Genomic DNA, 9,794 nt, shown 5'->3' on the forward strand with positions numbered 1-9,794 from the left:
AGGTTTTCTCATTATAGTATTTCTCATTGTTACCTCATTACTACATCTTTTACTAACATATCAACTTGCAATTTTCATTAAATCGATGATAAAAAAGGGGGTACAACTTTTATCCAACAAGACTTATAGAGTGTTCAAGCTTTCTAACAATGCTTATCCTAGAACATGTTAATCGGTAAATATGTGCAAAATCATGGTAGCTATCTAATCTAATCAATATCTGAACTTTACAAATCTTTCAAAGCACCATCACACTTTTTCAATGGCTTCAAACTTTTAAGTGATGCTTTTCCAAGCCAACATCAAAGTTTGTTCGCAAACTTTACTCATATCAAGTTGTGACTAACCTGCGCTTGTTTATATAACAAAACTCAATGTATAACATGACTATCAAGCTATATTTTGAAGTTACTTGCCATTTCTTTCTAATTATTTATTAGCAAATGCTGAGAGAAAGTTGTTTTATAGTTAATCCTACATCATTTTAGTTTGAATATTGATTTAGTGTGTGTTTGTTTGCTCATACTAAAAATAATAAATGAATTACTTAAGTGAAACTGAATAAATATCAATATTTACTATGACATTTGACTTGTTCTCATTTGTTCCAACCAAACAGCTCTTGTTTATGCAACAAAAGTGAATGTAGCACAACTGTCAAACTTAGTTTATAGTAACTTGCAGTTTGATAATTATTTACTAGCGATTCCTGAGTGAAAATACTTTCAAGGCTAAATCCAAAACCATTTTTTGGCAGCAAAGTTGATTTTTTTTATTTATTGTTTGTGTTTGTTCACTTCTAAAGTGCTGTATAACATTGTACAAACCACACACATTCTGAAAACACAAACCCTCATTGTTTCTGGATAACAAATCTAACAGTTAAATCTTGTTGCTGAAACATTAAAAGCCTCCTGTAAAGATTGCTATCTATTGTGACCTTGTTTTCTCTTAAACATTTCTCTACAAGTTAATCTTGACAAAATATTCAAGGTAACTCGCTGAACCATTCAGGGTTAAATGTCTTTTTCTAGGCTAAAATTGTCCATTATAGCAATAGAGCACAAGAGGCCATTGATGTAGTGAATATGGCAAAGTGAACACTGAAGAGTCAGCTAGATTTTTTCCTGTCGTTTTCTCACTACAGTAACAGCAGTGATTCAGATTTTGAGACGTGGCAGTGGACCAATCCATTAACGTTGTTACTAAAAATTATATTCATGTGACGCACACACATCAACCTGAGTAAGAACAGACTACTAATGTTTTGATCCAAAATTAATTATAAACTGCTGAACAAATATACTCTTTGAAATAACATCCAAATAGTTCCACAGCCGTCTTTTTCCATGCATACAGTGAATTAATCAGTCTTTATATTAACCAGTCAGTACTCCAGACCAGGAAGTGTACCTTTCTCTTGACCTCTTTTGGAAGGCCAGAGATATATATATAGAGAGAAGAGAAGGGTGAAAGAACAGCCTTCGGTGGAGCCTCTACTGATGGTTCAGGGGTCAAATACATGTTTTTTCCACCTCACATTCTGTTTCTGTGGCTCAAGTGGTAGAGCATTGTGTTGGCGTTGCAAGGTTGTGGGTTTGATTCCCAGGGAACACACGTTTTGTAAAAAATGTTAGCCTGAATGCACTGTAAGTCGCTTTGGATAAAAGCGTCTGCTAAATGCAAAAATGAAAAACAAATACATTTTTTTTTAACACTTTATAAGTTGCAAAATGAAAGTGAAAATGTGTTACCCAATTGATTAGATAAGTTTAACATGTGACTCTGTGAAGCTCAAGGGATGGCATGAAAATTCTGGAAGATACGCTTCACATACAGTATCTGATCGGCAAGCGTACCTCGTGCCTCCTGTATGTTGACTTACGCTGGAATGTAAACAATAAACAAACTCACATGAGGAGTAGAAGAGCTTGTATTTTATGTACTGAGAACTTAACATTTTCAAGTACAGATATTATGTCAAATGTTTCCTCGATTAAAATCCAAAAAAGTGAAAGACTGAACCTGCCACATTTGATTGTATATGTAGCCTTAGAAAAAAAGTACACATTTCTAATATTTTTGAAAAAAAGATATAGTGGAGATTCTTATTTTAGTATTTTTGATTTCGAAAATCACATTTCTTATTTTTCTGACAAAACTGCTGTTGTGTATACAACAAAAGTGATGGAGACCATGACGCCAGGCTACATTGTAAAGGCAAGTGAATAATATATATTTTTCCCCTATAAGCCTCATATGGCTTTAGAAGATTGGAATGGCCTTTACTTTGATGCTGATATGCTATGATTGAAACTTGAAAGTCCCTGGTCACCATGCACGTTCAGGATGGACAGGGATAGCAAAATTCTCCAGAACTTCTCCTTTTTCGGTCCACTGAAAAATGCATTGCATAGGTATGAGAAATATTAAGGGAAATTCTGATGTTTATTTTTACTTTTCTTCTAAAATACTTCTTATCCTCCTCTGTTACAAACACTCAATATTCACTATAAAATAAACAATTTCAAAATAAAAAATATTTTTTTCCATCTTTCAGCAAATACTGAGTTATAAATTTTGTGTGATTAAATAAATCAAAATGACAATAACCACTGTTACCCTTTAAGTTGTATCTTTTTAACTCAAAATAAAACATAGCTTATGTTTTCACTTACATATGGTTCCTAAATGCATCTTACATTTCCAGCTAAAGTGATTTTTACTCTTCCCAAAATACGTGAGCTGACAGATTTTTAAATTATTTTAACCACTTTTAAAATATAAATCACATTTGTTTTTAAAATTACCTTTTAACCATGACATAAACTCATCATAACACATACTAGGTTTGGTCAGTAAAAAAGTAGATTTTTCAAATAATTAAAAACTTTAATCCGGCATGTGCCAAAGGATCAAAGGAATCTGTGTGCCAAATTTCATAACTTTACCACAAGCGGTTCCATGGGCTACCATTGACTCAAGAGCAGAAGAAGAAGAAATTTGGCCCCAAATTACATCCACCTCAATGTCTATGGTGGCCCTGTCAGTATCTTCAGTAGACCTGTATTTGTTGTAGTCTATTGATGGTAGCTGTCATAAACAGAAGGTAAAGTTAAATGCTTGTCAAAAATGTTATAACAACATAAACAGCTGTGAGCAATCTTGAAAGTGAAACTATTATTATAGCCAGAGAGGAATGAACTCAGACGGTGAAGACACAGACCGTGGGTGAGCAATAAATTTCTTTATATTTACTAATCCTTAACCAACCACGGGAAAATCTTCAAATACATTCATTACACATTTTGCAGATATTTTAAAATGCATATGACTATCGAAAACAGTTTTTTTGATGATGATGATGATGATTTTGTCTCATTTCTCTGAACTGTTGCAACTTTCCACGTTATGTTGCATAATCAGAGCAAGTGAGCCAAAGCGAACGCAAACTGTAGAGGTGCAAGTTGAAGGAATAAATTAAACCTAATTAAAAGAGAACAAATACACACTCACTTAAAGGGGGGGTGAAATGCTATTTCATGCATACTGAGTTTTTTACACCGTTAAAGAGTTGGATTCCCATGCTAAACATGGACAAAGTTTCAAAATTAAGTTGTACATTTGAAGGAGTATTTCTGTTCCAAAAATACTCCTTCCGGTTTGTCACAAGTTTCGGAAAGTTTTTTTTTCGAGTATGGGTCTGTGTGACGTTAGATGGAGCGGAATTTCCTTATATGGGTCCTGAGGCACTTCTGCCGGAAGAGCGCGCTCCCGTATAGCAGAGCACTGAGAGCACAACAGACTTCACTGATCAGAGCCAGAGCGTCGCGAAATGTCACAAAAGAAGTGTGTTTTTGGTTGCCAGGGCAGGACAACCCTGCACAGATTACCAAAAAAAAAAAAACAGCATTAAGGAACCAGTGGATGCAGTTTATTTTTGCAGAGCATCAACGGAGTTGTGCAAGTGTTTGTTCCCTGCATTTCGAAGATGCCTTGTTTTACAAACAAGGCCCAGTTTGACGCCGGATTTGCACATCGTTTATTTCTTAAGGATAATGCAATCCCAACGAAAAAGGGTCACGATCGTGTGTTGGAACCGCAGGCGGTGAGTAAAACTGCTTCAAATATCTCTGTGTTATTAACTTAGCTATCGGCGCGTAAGCACATCAAGTCAACAACATGCGATGTTGTGATCAAACTGCACTTTCCACATGTACAGCTTAAAAAAAAAAAAAAAAAAGACGACATAAAGTGGAACTTGTTAAATTGTTACATTTCAGCCTCTGGATCTGATTCTGGATCATAAATATACGCTGAATCTGACTATTAGCCATGGTTTGTTTTGGTTGGTTTTGTCCTCAAGCTTCCAAACGCTCTCAACGCAAAAGCCTATTGGCGCTCGTGATTCTTTAGCTCCGCCCACACGTCACGCCTCTAGGCGCTCGTGTTTTTCCGGGAAAAATCGGTACAGACTATCTTTCAGACTATTTTTCTATATATATATATATCAAAGTGGTGGTGGGCCGTCTGGACCAAAATATGCCAGGGCCATTATTATTATTATTTTTTTTTTTGTTGCAGTCCTGTCCTGAAACCATGTCTGCATTTGTGATCAGAGAAACAACAAACCACAAGGTTACTTTACACTGCTCAAAACTCGTGTCAGAAGTGCCAATTCTTGCAAAGTTTGGACTGCCAGTTTTTATAGAACAGCCTTTGTGCCACAGATGCATTGCAAGCTTCTGGTTCAGGAGACAGTCCTCATCCTCCATAAAATGCATTGCACACATCTGAATATTTGCATTGGACTGTTCTGGAACAATGTTGAAATACAACTTAACCACTGGTTTCTGGACGTGTCCTCTTTTGGAAGGCCAAACAAAGTAGTTTCGCTTTCACATCAACAACAACAAAAAAAATAATATAAAAGACTTGTGTAGTATTGATCATTTGCAATAGTCTGCAATGTGAGGATGAAATAAAAACAATTATTTGAGCTTGTATATAAAACCAGCAATTCATAATTTTGTATTGTTATTTTGGGTACAATAGAATAGTTATGATTAGATCTAATTATTATCTTAAAAAAACACTGAATGTTTGCATTTTCTGTATATGCATAGTAGCCTACTTTCGCTTACCTCAATTATCATGCTTTTCATCAGTTTCTGTCAGCTGAGACTGAGAATCAGCTTGCTAGTGCAATCCTAGTGCAAATGAGATACTAAGATAAACGTAACCACTTTCAGTATTGTTTAAAAAATATAAATGTAGTATTCAGTAAATTTTTTCATTATTGAATTTATCATTTAAAATATGATTTTTTTTTCTGTTGAACTGGTGTTTGAATCTCTTTATTCCATGTTTAATATTAAATGACATTTTAATGCAGGTTAGCAAAATTTTACAGCTTAATTTTGCTTTTTAATCCATTCGACAGAACAGGTTCAGTTCTATTCATTGCTATTCTTGTGGTCAGTGCATAGTGTCTTCATGCATTTCAAATTTAATTAAGATTTTTAAGATTTAATGCCATTCTTTTATTTCAGAAGCAAAAACTGTGAGGGCAGTGATGGTAAGAAAATGTTTTAGGAGCACTTTTCTCAGAGTGACCCAGATAGAGCTGGTTCCAAGGTATTTCTTTTTTTTTTTTTTTTTTTGCAGCACTTTTTTTTAAAGCTGTGAATAGACCACAACAATAGCACTCACTGTGCTCAGATTTTCCTCCTAAACTAAAAACCCATTTATAGTCAAGTCAAGTCACTTTTATTTATATGACGCTTCAAACAAAATACATTGCATCAAAGCAACTGAACAACATTCATTAGGAAAACAGTGTGTCAATAATGCAAAAGGACAGTTAAAGGCAGTTCATCATTGAATTCAGTGATGTCATCATCTCTGTTCAGTTAAATAGTGCATTTATTTGCAATCAAGTCAATGATATCGCTGTAGATGAAGTGACCCCAACTAAACAAGCCAGAGGCGACAGCGGCGAGGAACCGAAACTCCATCGGTGACAGAATGGAGAAAAAACCTTGTGAGAAACCAGGCTCAGTCGGGGGGGGCCAGACGAAACCAGCCTAAAACTTAAAAACTTTAGAAGACACTCAGAGCAGTAAAATGCCAACAACTAGAAATTCCTTTTAAGGCAAATTAAGATTACAGTGGCATATGATAACAATTATTAGCAAGTTTCGTGCACAATACTATGCTATGATACACACTCAGGCTTACCATAGTCAATACATTTTGACATTTACCATGTAAACCGATGGCTTTTCTAATGCAGTAAACTTGCTTTTTAGCTCATGTGGTATAACAAAGCCCTTGCAGCAGGGTTGCAGGTCTACGTGCCAAAACTACATAAACAAAAACATATTTTACAGTAACATCAGAAACACAGTATAGAATTGTTATTTTCAAGCGCAATGGAGCATTAACCTTTTAGTGCCACTCGCCGGAACTACCACACAAACTGTTGTTTTCAGTAAAACATAAAAGATGCATTTACAATTTTGCTTAAAAAGTCTTAATTGATATAAGTTACCTTTGCCCTGACCTTTGCTTTATGTATTAAATAGATAAGCTTATTTTTCAGATTCATGTATCTTCAGTTCAAGCTGTGCTAATGTGAGTGGAACTGTGCGTGAAGAACTAACGCTCACTTGCAGCATCTCACTGAACTGCACTAAAGGAGCTGATCAGTGCTGCATTATATGGTACATGTTTAAGGATGGCAGAGAAAATGGCACAGTAATCTACAAACATTTTCTTAACAAGACCTGTGAACAAGAGACGTTCCCCACATGTGGTTACAAGCCAAAATGCAACCATGACTGCAAAATTTATATTATTTATTCAAACAAATTGTGGAACAAAGTCAACAGAATTCATTGTTAACGTAACAGGTAGGCGACATGGTGCTGGTTTTTATTACACTTCAAATTGTTTTTTTTTTTTAACTTATGATCCTTAAAAATCTGTTTGCAGAGTCTGGAGATAAAACCATCATTACAGATAATGTTAAGAAAGGTATTGCTTATCATATTCACATTCTATCATTTTACTGTTGTTTATTGGTCCAGATTACTTACAGGAACATCCTCTTCATCCTCTTGTCAGCGCATTTTTAACTCCACATTATGAATCATAAGTGATTTCAGGAGTCAAAGTACATAGATCATGATATCAATAAATATATTCAATCTCTAGCAAAAATATACAGAATTCAATGAATCTGGTGTTGATTTTATAGTTTTAATCATGTCATAACAGAATCTGAATTCTCTTTGAGATATTACTGATTGTTTTTTTATTAATTTTCTCATCAAAGGTGAAGCGAAGCTGACTACATCTGAGGTCACTGTCACTGTTGGTGCCATAATTGGATTCATCATCATAATGTTTATAATTTATAGAAAGTACAAACCCACAATCCCATGTGGACACCAGAGACTATAAAACAGTCAAAAAACATGATGACAACAGTGAATAGTCAGAATGTGCATCTCAAAAGCACAGCAGGACTGTGTAGCAAATGTGTTTCACATCCAGTGCAGGTCATGAACCTTTAAACATGTTTATTGTTGCACCAGTGTTGTTAAAGGTCTGTATACAGAGGAATTATACCTGTCTGTGTTTGGCCAGCTCTGTGTACTCTTATCGTAAGCTGTACGTTCTGTTTTATATTGATTTCTGGGAAATAACAGGAATACTATTGATCTGTTGATCAGACTACTGTATACAGTAATTATGTTACAAGTCTGTAAACTCTCAGAAAGCTGTCACTGGGCCGGAATGTTACTTTGGAAATGTAACAGGTTACAGATTACAATAGAACCCTATTTGAAATGTAACAAGTATTGTAAGTAACAAGTAACTGATTACATTTGAATACTTTTTAATACCTTTTCTAAATTTCTAATGAATGTTTTTGACTGGTAATCATTTTCAAACATGTAAATAAAGCAGGGTTAACCTCCCACTAGAACTCAACACTGATTACGAAATCCCTCATCACTTGAATTAAGATTATAATAATTTAATATTAAAGCACAGCCGCCACAATCTTTTACTCTGAGATCGTTCCGAGGTTAAATGCAGATCTAAAATCATAACAAGATATGGTTTAATAGCTGAAACTGATTTTGAAATAAAATATTTGCATAGCTATGACATAAAACACTGGCTTCCAACAGTGCTTTGGAAAAAAAATCTGTTATAAAATAAGCATGTCCTAAAAGCCTGAAACATTGGTGTCTCATATTTTAGAGAAGTCGCTGCAATTTGGGAAAGAAATCTGTCAAATCTGTGTGTGATTGTGATTGTGTGTAAAAAACTGCTTTTGTAATTGTTTACATCTTCATAAGTAACTGTAATCAGCAAAAAATACAGTTATATTTATTTTGTTATTCAATTACGTAATTCTGTTAAATGTAACTATGACTCACCAACCCTGGGCAGTACCTTATCAAAAGGTACACCTTTATTTACCCCTAAGCGCTGCATATTAGTACCTTAAAACCCCTTTACGTGCAAACATCCGCCGACAGCCCCAGTTTATTATTGTTTCACTTTCACAGCACATTAAACATCACTGTCTTACTTCATCTGGACAAACTGTGCATCAATTGAAAGTTTAAAGACTCTAGCCTCGATATTTGACCAATATTTCGATACAACATTGTTGCAGTGACAGGCATATGTAGTGATTTATGTCAGGAGTCAAACTAATAAATCCGTATTATGCCCCATTTTGAATAGAAATTCACCACTCACTCATATTCAGTCACGTCAGCAGCGTTTATTTGTTTCACATAGACTCACTGAACAGCGTCAATAAGGATTTATAAGACAAAGATACATATGCTGCGGAGATATATGGATATTTTACGTTGATGTTTACTTCATTATTTCTTCAGACAGAATCGCATTTCTATTCATTTTCCGCACTGATTTACGGCGATCTGATGTAAACAGCCTGCTCCCAGAAGCCGTTCTCTGTGTGTGCTTCCGTGTACCTCGAGCGTGGTGACCCAGACCGACTCTGATTGGACCTTTGCGTTGTCAATCTACAACAGTCCCAAAACCAGACAGCGTCAGATCGTGTCACATGGTTCGTGAACACTTCCTGGGTTCATATATGCTCACAACAACACTGAAACACCTCTGTATACACGAAAATATCCGAATAATAAACCCAGCGATTACGATAGAAAAGCTTGGTATGAGATTTTCTTGAGATCTGGGGGCATTTTATAAAATATAAAAAAAAATGTACATCGGAAATGCTAACTTGTGCAGCTATGAAAAAGGCTACAAATAGCATATTTTACAATAGTAAACGACCAAATTCCAACCCCTGATCGGCTAAAGGAAGTTATTATAAACACTCGATCGGGGTTAAATTGAGTTTTGTATAAAAGTGTACTAATAATTTCATAAATTGTCTGATTGAGCTTGATGCTAACGTAGCTCTAATGCTGCTAATAGCAGGTGCTTTTCTTCTTCATAATGCATTTTTGTCTCAATAATTCACGTCAAGGTCGTAAGAAAATTTTTTTGTTGTATTTTTATAGTAAGACTTTTGATAAATAAGGCGCTAAATGCAAAGAGAGACTGGAGTGAGATCGCTGCTTTGTGTCTTTGTAAAGCCTGAAAAACCACAATCAATGCTAACTAAAGGTGGAATTAAAAACGAAAGAATAATGATAAAAGAATAATGCGGATAATGTGTCATACCTGGCGGAGGTGTGAAAGACTCATTTGGTGAGAACAATACAACGAAT

The 9,794-nt window shown here is 35.1% G+C and overlaps 1 long non-coding RNA gene across 1 annotated transcript; it reads left to right on the top strand.

Moving 5' to 3' along the window:
- Window positions 1-6,867: 6,867 nt before the first annotated feature.
- LOC113112199 (uncharacterized) lies at window positions 6,868-7,735 on the top strand. Its single transcript, XR_003293395.1, has 3 exons — window positions 6,868-6,914; window positions 6,997-7,038; window positions 7,340-7,735. It is a non-coding gene; the product is annotated as an uncharacterized LOC113112199 (long non-coding RNA).
- Window positions 7,736-9,794: the final 2,059 nt, after the last annotated feature.

Source organism: Carassius auratus, chromosome 12 (genome assembly GCF_003368295.1).
Source record: "Carassius auratus strain Wakin chromosome 12, ASM336829v1, whole genome shotgun sequence".
NCBI lineage: Eukaryota > Metazoa > Chordata > Actinopteri > Cypriniformes > Cyprinidae > Carassius > Carassius auratus.